The sequence below is a fragment of the Pongo pygmaeus genome, chromosome 16 (assembly GCF_028885625.2).
Source record: "Pongo pygmaeus isolate AG05252 chromosome 16, NHGRI_mPonPyg2-v2.0_pri, whole genome shotgun sequence".
NCBI lineage: Eukaryota > Metazoa > Chordata > Mammalia > Primates > Hominidae > Pongo > Pongo pygmaeus.
The window spans coordinates 26165573-26181012 of NC_072389.2; the positions used below are offsets into that span (position 1 = coordinate 26165573).

The window sequence follows — 15440 nt, forward strand, 5'->3', positions numbered from 1 at the left end:
GGCCTAGTACAAGGTGTTTGTTTCCCAAGGGTGGACCCCCATGAATGGTTTTGTGCTGCCCTCCTGGTAATGAGTGAGTTCTTGCTCTATGAATTCACAAGAGATATTGTTGTTTAAAAGAGCCTGGCATCTCCCTTGCTCCCTCTCACCCCATGTAATACGCCAGCTCCCCCTTTGCCTTAAGCCATGATTGTCAGCTTCCTGGGCCTCAGCCGAAGCTGAGCAGATACTGGTGCCATGTTTGTACAGCCTGCAAACCATCAGCCAAATACTCCTCTTTTCTTTATAAATTACCCTGTCTCAGGTATTCCTTTATAGCATTGAGATGGACTAATATAGTCAGTTTTGACAACATGAACCTTTCATATTAAAATTTAATTTCTAAATTCACTCATTTACTGTGATTGGTTTATAGCTTTTCTGTAATAATGACTTTTGCATGTGACTTTCAATGTGCTTTAAAAATTGATTCACTTTTTAGCTCTATTTTTGGAAACTACCAGCTTCCACTGTTGAGGTAAAAGTATCATCATTGAGGCTCTACTGCTGAGGTAGCTGTTATCTGATTTCCCTTCAGTTCTACTGCTGTCCCAGTGGAAAAAGGGAATCTTCACAACTTACATGACATGTTTGCCTGAACTCTAATCTTCCACATCTGCTGTAGAAAAGAGAGTAAAGTGGCAGTTCAGGGCAGTTTACCCATTTAGAAATGGTGTCTGCTCAATATTTTCCTCTGTGTCACTTACTAAAACATATAAAAGAAATCATGGACATTAAAAGAAAGAGAGGTTTAATGTGATATTTTAATTCTAACAAAGATTTATGGGCATGTGAATCCTCAAAAGCACATACCCCCTTAATGTTTTTCATATCACACATATCACATCAGACACATATCACACATATCGGGCACATGTCACACAGAACTTACTATAATTATCAGTTTTTGAAAAAATATTATCATTTGCTTTTTCTATATAAATAATTCTTTTTTTACATATGATTTTCAGTTCTGGGATACACGCGTGGAACATGCAGGTTTGTTATATAGGTATACGTGTGCCATGGTGGTTTCTTATTTGTGTTTTTATCTTATGCCTTTGGCTAGAACTAGATTAGATAATAAAAGTATGCATCAGTTTAAGATAGTTATTTTTAGTCATGGTAAGGACATATCTATAACTACTTTGTTAAATTTTATCAGTCACGCATGTTAAATATCATTAAATAAATATCTGAAATTGGGCTGCTGTACCCGAATACCACAGTTCACCAAGGTACTAGTCGGTTTGGTGTCTGGGAGAAACCTGTGTTCAAAGAAGGCTGCCCTTTCTCTATAACCTCAGTTGGGGAAGGAGCAAGGGAGTTCCAGGGGGCTGCTTTAGAAGGGTGCTAAACCCATTAATGAGGGCTCCTCTCTCACGACTTAATTACTTCCCAAAAGCCCCACCTTCAAAAACCCTCAATTGGCGGTTAGCATTTCAACATGCGAATTTGAGAGGGATATAAACATTTAGTCTGTAGCAGTAAATGTACAATATAAATAAACAGCTTTATTGTTGTGTTGCCTTATATTAATATATATTTCCTAGTATTAAATCTTTGTATGCCAAATCACTGGGGTGGGTGATTTCTTAGTAAGTGTGGAATTCAGTTCCTTTTTCTTTTAAGAATATTTTAACTATGTTTATAAGAGACACTGTTTAGTAATTTTATTCTTTTTATATTCACTTCATCAAGAGTTGGTAATAGTTACATTTGCTTTGTAAAATGAACTGAAAGGAAGCCACTTTTTATAACTTTATCCATATTTCGTAGTTTGGGGTCCATTTTACAAGATTTTTTAAACAGATGCTTATTAAAAACACTGGTTATAGGGACTTTAATAAAAATTTTTAAAATAACGTTTTACTTTTCTTGCAAAAATTGATACATGCAACCTATTTACTATTTTTAAAATTAAGATTCATTTAAGCAGTACCTGTTTATTTTAGTGAAACGTATTTAATTTTCTAAGATAGTATTTTTTGTCTTTAAAACAATTGCTGCATGTTTTTTTTTTCACTTTAAATTTTATATTTTCTCAGTTTTTGCTTTATCACATTTGCTGTATTTTTCTGTATTATGGGTGATTTGTTAAAGAATGAACTTGTGTATGTTTATAAATTGTTACTGTTTTTGTTTATAATTTATTGCCTTTTAATATGTAATTAGTATTCATTTTAATTTTGCTTGTATGCTTTGCTGTACCATTTTGAAATTCTTGAGTTCAATGCTTAACTATTTATTTATAAAGTTTAAATATTAAATTAAATATGTCCCATGAGTTTAGTCATTTTAATATTCTCACTCATCAGACATTTTTTGGGAACACCATATGCCTTTTCATCAAGTCAGTTTCAAGAAAATGAAAATTTCTTTTTATATATATGTATACTCAAAGCTTGGATAGAGAAAGTCTCCACTTCCTTAAGTTGGGGAAAAAGGTATTTCTTCCAGGCTATAGTCAAAAGAGATACAATTATAGTAACTTTTTGTGTTTGTGTGGGTTGTTTTTGTTTGTTTGTTTGTTTGAGATGGAGTTTGGATCTTGTTGCCCAGGCTGGAGTGTAGTGGCATGATCTCAGCTCACTGCAACCTCTGCCTCCTGGGTTCAAGCAATTCTCCTGCCTCAGTCTCTCCAGTAGCTGGGATCACAGGTGCCCGCCACCACACTGGGCTAATTTTTGTGTGTGTAGTAGAGACGGGGTTTTGCCATGCTGGCCAGGCTGGTCTGGAACTCCTGACCTCAAGTGATCTACCTGCCTTGGCCTCCCAGAGTGCTGGGTTTACAGGCGTGAGCCACTGCAACCAGCCTATAGTAACTTTTTAAAATAGGTTGTGGTGGACAAAAGTTCGCAGAAATAATAAATAGAAAAATCAGTTTATTAACACTTTATATTTTATTCTCTAAACAAAATGTTTCTCATTTTTTAAATTTAAATCATGACGGCCTGTAACAGATGAAGCATCTAAAAATTGAAATAAACATATAAATTTTTAACATAAAATATTTTAACATTTTTAGCACAAAAACTTTTAAGATTTTAATTTATATCTTTTTATTACTTTCCATATACTCTCTTGATACATTACCCATTATGTTGATTATTAACATACACTCAAGTCAAGATCTTTTATTATGTGAGGTCATCAGTCAATGATAACAGATATTGATGAATTAGTCTCATCAGAAATTGAGCAACATTTTCATTCAAGATGATACATGGGCCTTGAAAACATATTCAATAATATTGAGTCTCAGTCTTCTCCTGCTGTTTTCTGAGTGTGCATTTAGACCTTCATACATCTATCTATCTACCCACCCATTTATTAAATTTTCAGCATTTACTTTCTACTCCAAGGACCAGAACCATGTTTGTCTTGTTCACTGCTGTACTCCTATTGCAAGGACCTAGAACATAGTAGGAGCTCATTAAACTCTGAGGACTCAAAATAAGTGAATAGAAGTTGTAGCAGGAAGATTTCTAAGCCCCTATGACCTTCATTTCCTCCTGTTACTCTGCTGATACTTCACACGGCAAAGGAGTCTTGCAGATGTCACTAAGGCTAATAATCCGTCAGCCTTAAGACAGGGAGAGTATCTGGGTAAACCTAATCTAATCACACAAAAACTGAACAATCAGGGAGTTTTCTACAACTGAGAGTAGAATGGAAAGTCAGAGAGTTTCAAAGTACAAGAAGCATTTATAGCACCCTTACTGACTTTGAAGACGATTTGCGTCTTCTTTTGAGTTCAGTTTGAGATTATCTTTCTAATAATTGATTAGATTTTATTCCTGTAAAAAAAGAAATAGTTTTAAAGGAATCTATTTTTAAATACTCTGAGGAGGGTGATACTATGGGTGCTGGTTGTCCTGTTTCAACTTTGTCTTAATTTCTAATGTAATTAAACTTTGAGTAGGTAATGTGACCTGTGTGGTTTTTATTTTAAAAAATATATTGAGGTTTTATATCATCTATTTTTAAATTTTTCAATGGAAACTTGAAAAAATACTGTTTCACATATTCTTGAATATATATATTAAAAATCTTTTTTTTTCTTGAGACAGTCTTTGCTATCAGTAAAGCTATCCTCAAAAAAATGGGAATTCCCTCCTCCAATTTTCTGAAAAAGTTTGTGTAGAATTGGTATTATCTGTTAGCTACATGTCTGTTAGAAATCACCACATCTGGTCCTGGAGATTGGTTTCCAGGAAATTCAATTTCTTAGACACATCGCTAAGAGTATGTCCTTTGAGGAACTTGTCCATTTCATCTAAAAAGTCAAATGTGTCAGCATTAAGTTGTTCATTATACTTACTTTCTAATATCTGTATACTCTGGGGTGACAAAAACTCCTCTATGCCTAATATTTTTATAATTTGTAATCTTTTTTTTCTTGACCAGTCTAGATAGAGATTTTAACAATTATATTGATCTTCTCAAAGAACCGGTTTTTATTTCCTTTGCTTTTTCTCTATTGTTTTTCCGTTTTCTATGTTATGGATTCTCCTCTGCTCTTTCTTACTCCCTCCGTTTCTTCTGTTTACTTTGGTTTGTATCTGTCCTTCTTATTGTTTTCTAAGATGGACACTAAGGTCATAGTTCTGAGACCATTTTTCTTTTTTAAAATAGGCATTTCATGCCATAATTTTCCTTCTAAGGTCTGCCTTTGCCGGATCCCACACATTTTGGTACACAGTTTTCTTTTTCACTCTTCAAAATTATTTGTAATTTATTTCTGATTCATTCTTTGATCCATTGTATTTGGAAATGTTTTACTTTCCACATACTGGGGATTTTCTAGGGATCTGTTATTAATTTCTAATTTAATTTCCCTGTGGACAGAGAATATATTTTACAAAATTTGAATCCTTCTGATGCGTAAGATTTGTTTTATGGTCCAAATCATGATCTATATTGGTAGGTATTCCTCATGCACTTGAAAAGAATGTAAAATCTGTCCAGTGTTCTAAAAAAATGTGATTAGGTCAAGTTAGTTGATACAGTTGTTCAAATCTTATATCAATTTTTTAAACGTAGTTGTTCTATCAATTATTGGAGGAGGGGTATTCAAATCTCTAGTTACAACTGTGGATTTGTCTATTTCTCCATGAAGTTTTATTTTAGTTTCATGTATCTGGAAGATCTATAATGAAGGGTGCAAAGGTTTAAGACATTATGTCGTCTTGATGAACTATCACCTGCATTGTCTGGATACTATTCTTTTAGTCCCTGTCAGTATTGTTTGCTATGAATTCTACTTTGTATGACATTAACACAGGCATTCCAGCTTTCTTTTGATGCACATTAGCATGGTATGTACCTCCCTGTCCTTTTGCTTTTAGCCTATTTATTTGTTTGTATTTAAAGTAGGACCCCTGAAGGCAGCGTATGGTTTGATCTTGCTCTCATATCCATTCTAACAACTTCTGACTTTTAACTGGGCTGTTTGAATCATTTATGTTTGATGTGATTATTAACATATTTGGCAGCTGGGGTGCAGTGGCTCACACCTATAATTCCAGTGCTTTGGAAGACTGAGATAGGAGGACTGCTTGAGGCCAGGAGTTTGAGACTAGCCTGGGCAACACAGCAAGCCCCAACCTCTACAAAAAATAAAAATAAATTAGCTGGGTGTGGTAGCACGAACCTGTAGTCCTAGCTATTCAAGAGGTGGAGATAGGAGGATTGCTTGAGCCCAGGAATTCAAGGCTGCAGCATAACCTAAGGTCGGGAGTTTTTGAGCAGCCTGACCAACAGGGAGAAACCCTGTCTGTACCAAAAAAAAAAAAAAAAAAAAAATTACAAAATTAGCCGGGCATGGTGGCTCATGCCTGCAATCTCAGCCACTTCCTAGGCTGAGGCAGGAGAACCACCCAAATCCTGGAGATGGAGGCCGTGGGGAGCCGAGACCGCACCACTGCCCTCCAGCCTGGGCAACAAGAGTGAAACTCCGCCTCCAAAAAAAAAAAAAAAGTGACCGGGTTTCATGATGTTGCCCAGGCCAGTCTGGAACTCCTAGGCTCATGAGATCCCCCACGCTCAGCCATCCAAAGTCCTGGGATCACAAGCGTGAGCCACCACTCCAGGTCGATCTATTCCTTTCTGATAAATAAAGTGGGCTGGTCGCAGTGGCTCACACCTGCAATCCCAGCACTCCGGGAGGCTGAGGCGGGCGGATCACCTGAGGTCGAGAGTTTCAGACCAGCCTAACCAACAGGGAGAAACCCCATCTGTACCAAAAACAAAACAAAACAAAACAAATACAAAATTAGTCAGCCATGGTGGATCATGCCTGTAATCCCAGCCATTCGGGAGGCTGAGGCAGGAGAACCACCCAAACCCGGAGGCGGAGGCCGTGGGTAGCTGAGACCAGTCACTGCCCTCCAGCCTGGGCAACAAGAGCGAAACCCCGCCTCCAAAAAAAAAAAAGAAAGAAAAAGGAAAAAAAAAAAAAAAAAGACCGGGTTCCACCATGTTGCCCGAGCCGGTCTGGAACTCCTAGACTCAAGCAATCTGCCACACTGAGCCGTCCAAAGTTCTGGGATCACAAGCGTAAGCCACCACACCAGGCCGATCTATTCCTTTCTGATTAATAAATTGGGCCGGGCGCGGTGGCTCACGCCTGCAATCCCAGCACCCTGGGAGGCTGAGGCGGGCGGATCACCTGAGGTCGGGAGTTTGAGACCAGCCCGACAAACATGGAGAAACCCCGTCTACACCAAAACAGTAACAACAAAAAAAAAACAAAAATACAAAATGAGCTGGGCATGGTGGCTCATGCCTGTAATCCCAGCCACTCGGGAGGCTGAGGTAGGAGAACCACCCAAACCCGGAGGTGGAGGCCACAGGGAGCCGAGACCGCGCCATTGCACTCCAGCCAGGCAACAAGGGCGAAACTCCGCCTCAAAAAAAAAAAAAAAAAAAAAAAAAAGACCGGGTTTCACCATGTTGCCCCGGCCAGCCTGGAACTCCTAGGCTCAAGCGATTCCCCGCGCTGGGCCGTCCAAAGTCCTGGGATCACAAGCGTGAGCCACCACGCGAGGCCGATCTATTCCTTTCTGATTGATTGATAAATTGGTCCTTGCGAGCTGGCTCATCCATGAAATCCCAGCACCCCCAGAGGCCTAGGCGGGCAGATAACCCGAGGTCGGGAGTTTGAGACCAGCCTGACGAAAATGGAGAAACCCCATCTCCACCGAAAAAAAAAAAAATACAAAATGAGCCGGGCACGGTGGCTCATGCCTGTAATCCCAGCCACTCGGGAGGCTGAGGCAGGAGAACCATCCAAACGCGGGAGGCGGAGGCCTCGGGGAGCCGAGACCTCGCCGCTGCACTCCAGCCTGGGCAACAAGAGCGAATCTCCGCCTCAAGAACAAAAAAAAAAAGTGGCCAGGTTTCACCATGTTGCCCAGGCCGGCCTGGAACTCCTAGGCTCAAGCGATCTGTTGCGCTTGGCCGTCCAAATTCTTGGGCTCACAAGCGTGAGCCACCACGCCAGGCCCATCTATTCCTTTCTGATTAATAAATTGGGCCTGGTGCGGTGGCTCACGCCTGCAATCCCAGCACCCCGGGAGGCCAAGGCGGACAGATAAACTGAGGTCCGGGGTTTGAGACCAGCCTAACCAACAGGGAGAAACCCCGTCTGTACCCTCCCCCCAAAAAAAAAATTCAAAATGAGCCGGGCTTGGTGGCTTAGGCCTGCAATCCTAGCCACTCAGGAGGCTGAGGCAGAACCACCCAAACCTGGAGGCGGAGGCCGCGGGGAGCCGAGGCTGCGCCACCGCACTTCAGCCCGGCAACAAGAGCGAAACTCCGCCTCAAAAAAAAAAAAAAAAAAAGAAAAAAAAATTGACCAGGTTTCACCATGTTGCCCAGGATGGTCTGAAACTCCTAGCTCCAGCGATCTGCCGCGCTTGGCCATCCAAATTCCTGGAATAAGAAGCGTGAGCCACCATGCCAGGACTATCTATTCCTTTCTGATTAATAAAGTGGGCCGGGCGCGGTGGCTCACGCCTGCAATCTGAGCACCCCGGGAGGCCGAGATGGGCGGATAACCTGAGGTCGGGAGTTTGAGACCGGCCTAACCAACAGGAAGAAACCCCATCTGTAACCGACCCCCCCCCCAAAAAAAATTAAAAATTAGCCGGGCATGGTGGCCCATGCCTGCAATCCCAGCCACTCAGGAGCCTGAGGCTGGAGAACCACCCAAACCCGGAGGCGGACACTGGGGGAGCCCAGACCAGGCCGCTGCACTTCAGCCTGGCAACAAGAGCAAAACTCCGCCTCAAAAAAAAAAAAAAAAAAGAGACCGGGTTTCACCATGTTGCCCAGGCCCGTCTGGAACTCCTAGGCTCAAGCGATCCGCCGCGCTTGGCCGTCCAAAGTCCTGGGATCACAAGCGTGAGCCACCACGCCAGGCCGATCTATTCTTTTCTGATTAATAAATTGGGCTTTGCGCGCTGGCTCACGCCTGCAATCCCAGCAGCCCCGGAAGCCAAGGCGGGCGGATAACCTGAGGTCGGGAGTTTGAGACCAGCCTGACCAACAGGGAGAAACCCCCTCGCCCCCCACAAAAAAAATTACAAAATTAGCCGAGCATTGTGACTCATGCCTGCAATCTCAGCCACCTGGTAGGCTGAGGCAGGAGAACCACCCAAACCCAGGAGGCGGAGGCCTCGGGGAGCTGAGACCTCATCACTGCACTCCAGCCTGGGCAGCAAGAGCGAAATTCTGCCTCAAGAAAAAAAAAAAAAGACACTGGGTTTCACCATTTTGCCCAGGCCGGTCTGGAACTCCTAGGGCTCAAGCAATCCGCTGGGCTAGGCCATCCAAAGTCCTGTGATCACAAGCGTCAGCCACCACGCCAGGCCAATCTATTCCTTTCTGATTAATAAATCAGGCCTGGCATGGTGGCTCACACCTGCAATCCCAGCACCCGGGGATGCCGAGGCGGGCAGATTACCTGAGGCCGGGAGTTTGAGACCAGCTCGACAAACATGGAGAAACCCCGTCTGCACAAAAAAAAAAAAAAAAAAAAAAAATTACAAAATGAGCCGGGCATGGTGGCTCATGCCTGCAATCCCAGCCACTTGGGAAGCTGAGGCAGGAGAAACACCCAAACCTGGGAGGTGGAGGCCGTGGCGAGCCGAGACCATGCCACTGCACTCCAGCCTGGGCAACAAGAGTGAAACTCCGTCTCAAAAAAAAAAAAAAAGAGAGACCAGGTTTCACCATGTTGCCCATGTTTGGTCTGGAACTTCTAGGCTCAAGCGACTCTCCACGCTCGGCCGTCCAAAGTCCTGGGATCAAAAGTGGAGCCACCACGCCAGGCCGATCACGCCTGTAATCCCAGCACTTTGGGAGGCTGAGGTGGGTGGCTCACCTGAGGTCAGGAGGTGGAGACCAGCCTGGCCAATATGATGAAACACCATCTCTAATAAAAATACAAAAAAATTGGCCGGGTGTGGCGGTGGACACCTGTAATCCCAGCTACCCAGGAGGCTGAGGCAGGAGAATTGCTTGAACCTGGGAGGCAGAGGTTGCAGTGAGCCAAGACAGTGCCACTGCACTCCAGCCTGGGTGACAGAGTGAGACTCCATCTCAAAACAAAAAAATAAATAAAATAAATTGGGCCATGCATGCTGGCTCATGCCTGCAATTCCAGCACCTCCAGAGATCAAGGCAGGTGGATGACCTGAGTTCGGGAGTTTGAGACCAGCCTGAACAACAGGGAGAAAGCCCTTCTGTACCAAAAAAAAAAAAATCAGCTGGGCATGGTGGCTCACGCCTGCAATCCCAGCCACTCAGGAGGCTGAGGCAGGAAAACCACCCAAACCCAGGAGACAGGTTGTGGGGAGTCCAGACCGCACCACTGCACTCCAGCCTGGGCAACAAGAGCGAAACTCTGTCTCAAAAAAAAAACTGGGTTTCACCATGTTGCCCAGGCCGGTCTAGAACTCCTAGGCTCAAGTGATCCGCCATGCTCAGCGGTACAAAGTCCTGGATCACAAGTGTGAGCCACCACACTAGGCCAATCTGTTCCTTTCTGATTAATAAATTAGGCCGGGCACGGTGGCTCACGCCTGCAATCCTGTAGTGGGATTTTTAAGGAATTAGAGAGACTGATGGGGTTTAGGAGGTTATTAATTATTTAGGTGCATCGGCCCAGTCGGATTAACATTTAAAGCACTGAGTTCTGAACAAAGAGTTATCTTTTAAGCCTTTTGTGGGGAGGGGGTAGATCTGTGAAGGGGGAAGCATATTATAGAAGCGAGAAACAAAGATAGTTGTTTAACTGAATCATGCATTATATTATTTTTTCCTTTTTTAGGAAAAATATGTTTTGTGACTTGAGTTTATTTGTTTAGTGACCCTGCAGTTGCACAGCTAGGGAATTAGGGTTTTTATAATGCCTGGGAAGGGAGGAGAGATAAGGCTCACTAGCCATAGAAAAACAGGTCGTTTTTTTAAAGGACTCCAGCTCTTTCCCTTTCTAAGGAGGAATTGGGTTTTTTTTTTTTTTACATATAACTGAGTTTTTGCTTACACATTTTTAAATTTCTTTTAATTCTTGTTCCCATCCTAGCACCCTGAGAGGCCGAGGTGTGTGGATAACCTGAGGTCGAGAGTTTGAGACCAGCCTGATGAACATGGAGAAACCCCATCTCCACCAAAAAAAAAAATATATATATATGTATATATACATATACACATATATACATACACACACACAATTAGCCAGGCATGGTTGCTCAAGCCTGCAATCCCAGCCACTCGGGAGGCTGAGGCAGGAATATTTTCTCCCTCCCTTAGACAAAAGACAGCATACACCATTGTGCACTTTATTTATTTTTTGACCTGGGGTGGGGTCTCACTCTGTCACTGAGGCTGGAGTACAGTGGTGTGATCTTGGCTCACTGAAACCTCTGCCTCGTAGACTCAAGCTGTCTTCCCACCTCAGCCTCCAGGGTAGCTGGAACCACAGGTGTGTGCCACCACACCCAGCTATTTTTTTTGTATTTTTGGTAGTGACTGGGTTTTGCCATGCTGCCCAGGCTGAGCTCTTGGGCTCAGGCGATCCACCTGCCTCAGCCTCCCAAAGTGTTTTCAAAGTGTTGGGAATTACAGGTGTGAGCCACTGCACCGGCCCATTTTGCACCTTTTTAAACTTATCTCAGAGATCACTTCGTATCTGTTTATAGAAATATTCTTCATCTTTTTTTAAATTAGTACTTTGTAGTGTGGATGTACCACTTTTTTTTTTTTTTTTTTGAGACGGAATCTTGCTCTGTCTCCCAGGCTGGAGTGCAGTGGCGCGATCTCGGCTCACTGCAAGCTCCACCCCCAGGTTCACACCGTTCTCCTGCCTCAGCCTCCTGAGTAGCTGGGACTACAGGCGCCCGCCACCACGCCCAGCTAATTTTTTGTATTTTTAGTAGAGACGGGGTTTCACCATGTTAGCCAGGATGGTCTCCATCTCCTGACCTCGTGATCCGCCTGCCTCGGCCTCCCAAAGTGCTGGGATTACAGGCGTGAGCCACCACACCCAGCCGTACCACATTTTTACTCAGCTAGTTTTTAACTGACATTTGAGTGTTAGGCCTTCTTTTCTGACATTATTAGACTAAAATATGAAAAGGAAATCTTGCAAAAAATTTAAAAGAAAATTTACCTGTCTTTGTGATCTTGTTGTAGGGAAACTTTTCTTAATGATTAGTATCCAGGATATGAAAAATAGCCTAGTAATGAAAAGGAAAACTTAAGACAAAATGGGCATAGGATGTGAAGAGTTACTTTACAGAGGAAGAAATTGGAACGGTCAGTAAACACGGGAAAAGATAATTGAATAGAAACTAGTGGATAAATGAAAGTTAAAATGAATGTTCTATCATCTTCAGATTGGTGAAAATGTAAGTCTGACAGAATTGCTGGCAGAGATATGGGCCAGTGGAAACTCAGCTAGGTAAAGTGGAGTGCAATTTTATACTCTCTATTGAAGTTGAAGACGCACATACCTCAGCCAAAAAAACATGTGTACAAAGAAATTTGGAAAAACTTTATCACAGTTATCACACATATGCAGTAACATAAGACGATGCAGAATGTAAGTTAACCAACAAGAGATTGGATAATTAAACTCACATCCATGTGGTGGAATATTATACAGCAATTAAAAATGAACATACTAGATTGAAAAGAATTAACATAGGTAAATCTCATAAAGAAAACTTTGAAAAAAAGCTGCAGAAGGATATGCACAATATAGTAACATACGTGAGTAGTTCATTTCCATATTTATGTTGTTTCAATGTTTTTTTTAAAAAAGAGTTATCAGTTGGGTGCGATGGCTCACACCTGTAATCCTAGCACTTTGGGAGGCTGAGGTGGGTGGATCACCTGAGGTCAGGAGTTTGAGACCAACCTGGCCAACATGGTGAAACCTCACTTCTACTAAAAATACAAAAATTAGCTGGGTGTGGTGGTGCACACCTGTAATCCCAGCTACTTGGTAGACTGAGGCAGGATAATCACTTGAACCTGGGAGGCGGAGGTTGCAGTGAGCTCAGATTGCACCACTACACTCCAGCCTGGGTGACAGAGCAAGACTCCATCACCAAAAAAAAAAAGAGTTGTCACCATATATGTATTGTTTTCTTATATTCATTAGCATGTGGATATAGATATTATTAATACTGTAAATTATTTTGTTTAGTGGTCTAAAGATACACTTCTTGTCTGGATAAGTAAAATACAATTGTTTAAAAATATAAATCTTTATATTTCTTATGGATACATGATTATGTAGTAAAAAATATCTGTGGTGGTAACCCACCAGAGCCAGAGCATGATTGCTTCTGAGGCTAGAGGGAGGGCCGTGGGATTGGAGAGAGCTAGAACAGAAGCTTCAGCTGTGTCTAATTCATTGTTTCTTAAAAAGAATTTGGGCTTACAAGTTCAAATATTAAGATTTGATAACGTGAAATGGATTTTAAAAAATCACCCTACTTTATCTTTGAAATGTTCCATAATTTAAATAAAAGGATTGATATTATATATGTACTTGAGTTGCTATAATGTTTTACATTTTTCTTTGCTTCACTCTGAATTTTTCAATGATCTCTGGGGAAGCTTCAGTCATTTTCTCTCTGAGGGATTTGTGTGTGGTGGTGGTAGTGTTGGTATTAGGTATTATAGTCTTCCTACCACATAAGCAGATTTTACTCACATGCAGTGTGATTGGAAAGGAAAAGCACTGTAACATCTTACAGATATTCATGATTTTTTGTTGTTGGAAGTGAGGGACAGTTCTTATTTCAAACCTTATGTGCTTTTTTGGTGTTTACTTATAGTATTAGTAATGATAGAATGTACAAATCATTAATTTACATTTACTGAGTTTTGCCATCATTTGTAATTCTAAGGTTCCTTTTGTTGTGTAGAAATGTGTTTGAATATCAAAACACTGCGACAATGCATTCTTTCTTATTTCATCCTATTTCTCCTGAAAGTTTACATTTTTTTTTTGGCAGTCTGATTATGATGTACCTTGGTGTGATTTTACTTTGCTTCTTCTGCATAAGGCTCACTGAGCTTCTTAGACCTGGAATTACCAGTTTTCATGAATTTGAGGCTGCAGTGAGTCATGATCATGCCACTGCACTCCAGCCAGGGTGACAAAGGAAGACCCCAGCTCTAAAAAATGTGTGTGTGTGTGTGTGTGTGTGTGTGTTAGGTTTAAATCTGTATCTTGCTATTTATTTGTTCTTTGTTGTCATTTTCCTCTTGCTTTCTTCTGGATGAACTGATTATGTTTTATGACTTCACTTCAACTTTTGTTGGTTCATCAGATAAAACTCTTGGGTTATTTTAGTGATTGTTTTGGGGGTGTGTAGATGACATCTCTAACTTATCACAGTCTATTCTGAAGTCATATGCTACACCTGTATAAGAACTTCACAAGTCTACTTCCACTTCCTCCCCCAGTCTTTGTGTTACAATTAACTTCTGTGTAGGTTTTAAACACCCTAATTTATTTGTATTATGTCCTTGAAATATTCAATTATCTCTTTCAAAGATCTAGGAAAAACGTCACGACATTAATGTTTCTTCATGCCTTTGATAGACTGATGATTCCATCTGGTATAATTTTCCTTCTATTTAAAGATATTCTTTTCAGGTTTTGGTTGTGCAGGTCCGTGGTAATGAGTTCTTTCAGTTTTTGTTTATCTAAACAACTCTATTTCAATTTCATTCTTGAAAAAATATTTCTGCTGGGTAAAAAAAAAATATGTCGACAATAATTTTTCCTTATAGAAAATCCACTGTCTTCTAGCTTGCATTGATTCCTAAAAGACATCTGTATCTATGCTTATCTTTCTTCCTGTATGGAACATGTTTAGTACCCCCACCCCTGCCCTCGCCCCCACCCTCGCCCTCGCCCCTGCCCCCGCCCTCACCCTCGCCCTCACCCCATCTGCTTTTAAAATATTTTTCTCTTTATCTCTGGTCTTGATCCATTCACCTTAGTATAGTTTTCTTCATGTTTCTTTTGCTTAGGGTTTTTTAAACATCTTGAATCGTGGATTTATTGTTTTCAACAAATTTGGAAATTTTTTAGCCATTATTTCTTCAAAACCCCCCAGGTTCCCCTCCTTTGGTGGCTCCGATTATGCATATATTAGGACATCTGAGGTTGTCCTACAGCTCACCTCTCTGATGTTCTGTTCATTTGTACAGTCTTCTTTCTGTTTCATTCTGGATAGTTTCTTTCATTATGTCTTCAAGTTCACTGATCTCTTTTTCCTGCAATGTCTAATCTGCCATTAATCCCATCCAATGTATTTTTCATCTTTAGAACTTTGATTTGGGCATTTAAATATCTTCTAGGCTTTACCTAACACATTCAAATTCTCTTCTAGCTTCTTGAAGATACGGCATATGGTTAAAATAACTATTTTAATAAAGTTCTTGTCTAGTAATTCTACCACTGATACCATTTCTGAGTCAGTTGCAACTGAAGATTTTTCTCCTCGTGTAAGTTGTATTTTCCTGCTCCCCCCTTGCAAGCTTGGTAATTTTTTATTGGATGCAGGAAATTGTGGAATTTACCTTATTGGGTGGTTCATGTTTGTATTCATAAAAATATCCTTCTACACACTGCTTTGAATGTGTCCCAGAGATTCTGGTATGTTGTGTCTTTGTTCTCATGGGTTTCAAAGAACATCATTATTTCCGCCTTCATTTCATTATGTACCCAGTAGTCATTCAGGAGTAGGTTGTTCGGTTTCCATGTAGTTGAGCAGTTTTGAGTGAGTTTCTTAATCCTGAGTTCTAGTTTGATTGCACTGTGGTCTGAGAGACAGCTGGTTATAATTTCTGTTCTTTTACATTTG

The 15440-nt window shown here is 41.3% G+C and overlaps 1 pseudogene; it reads right to left on the reverse strand.

The window, feature by feature from the left end:
- Window positions 1-2906: 2906 nt before the first annotated feature.
- LOC134738395 (putative HERC2-like protein 3) overlaps window positions 2907-15440 on the reverse strand; it is a 50461-nt pseudogene continuing 37927 nt past the window's right edge.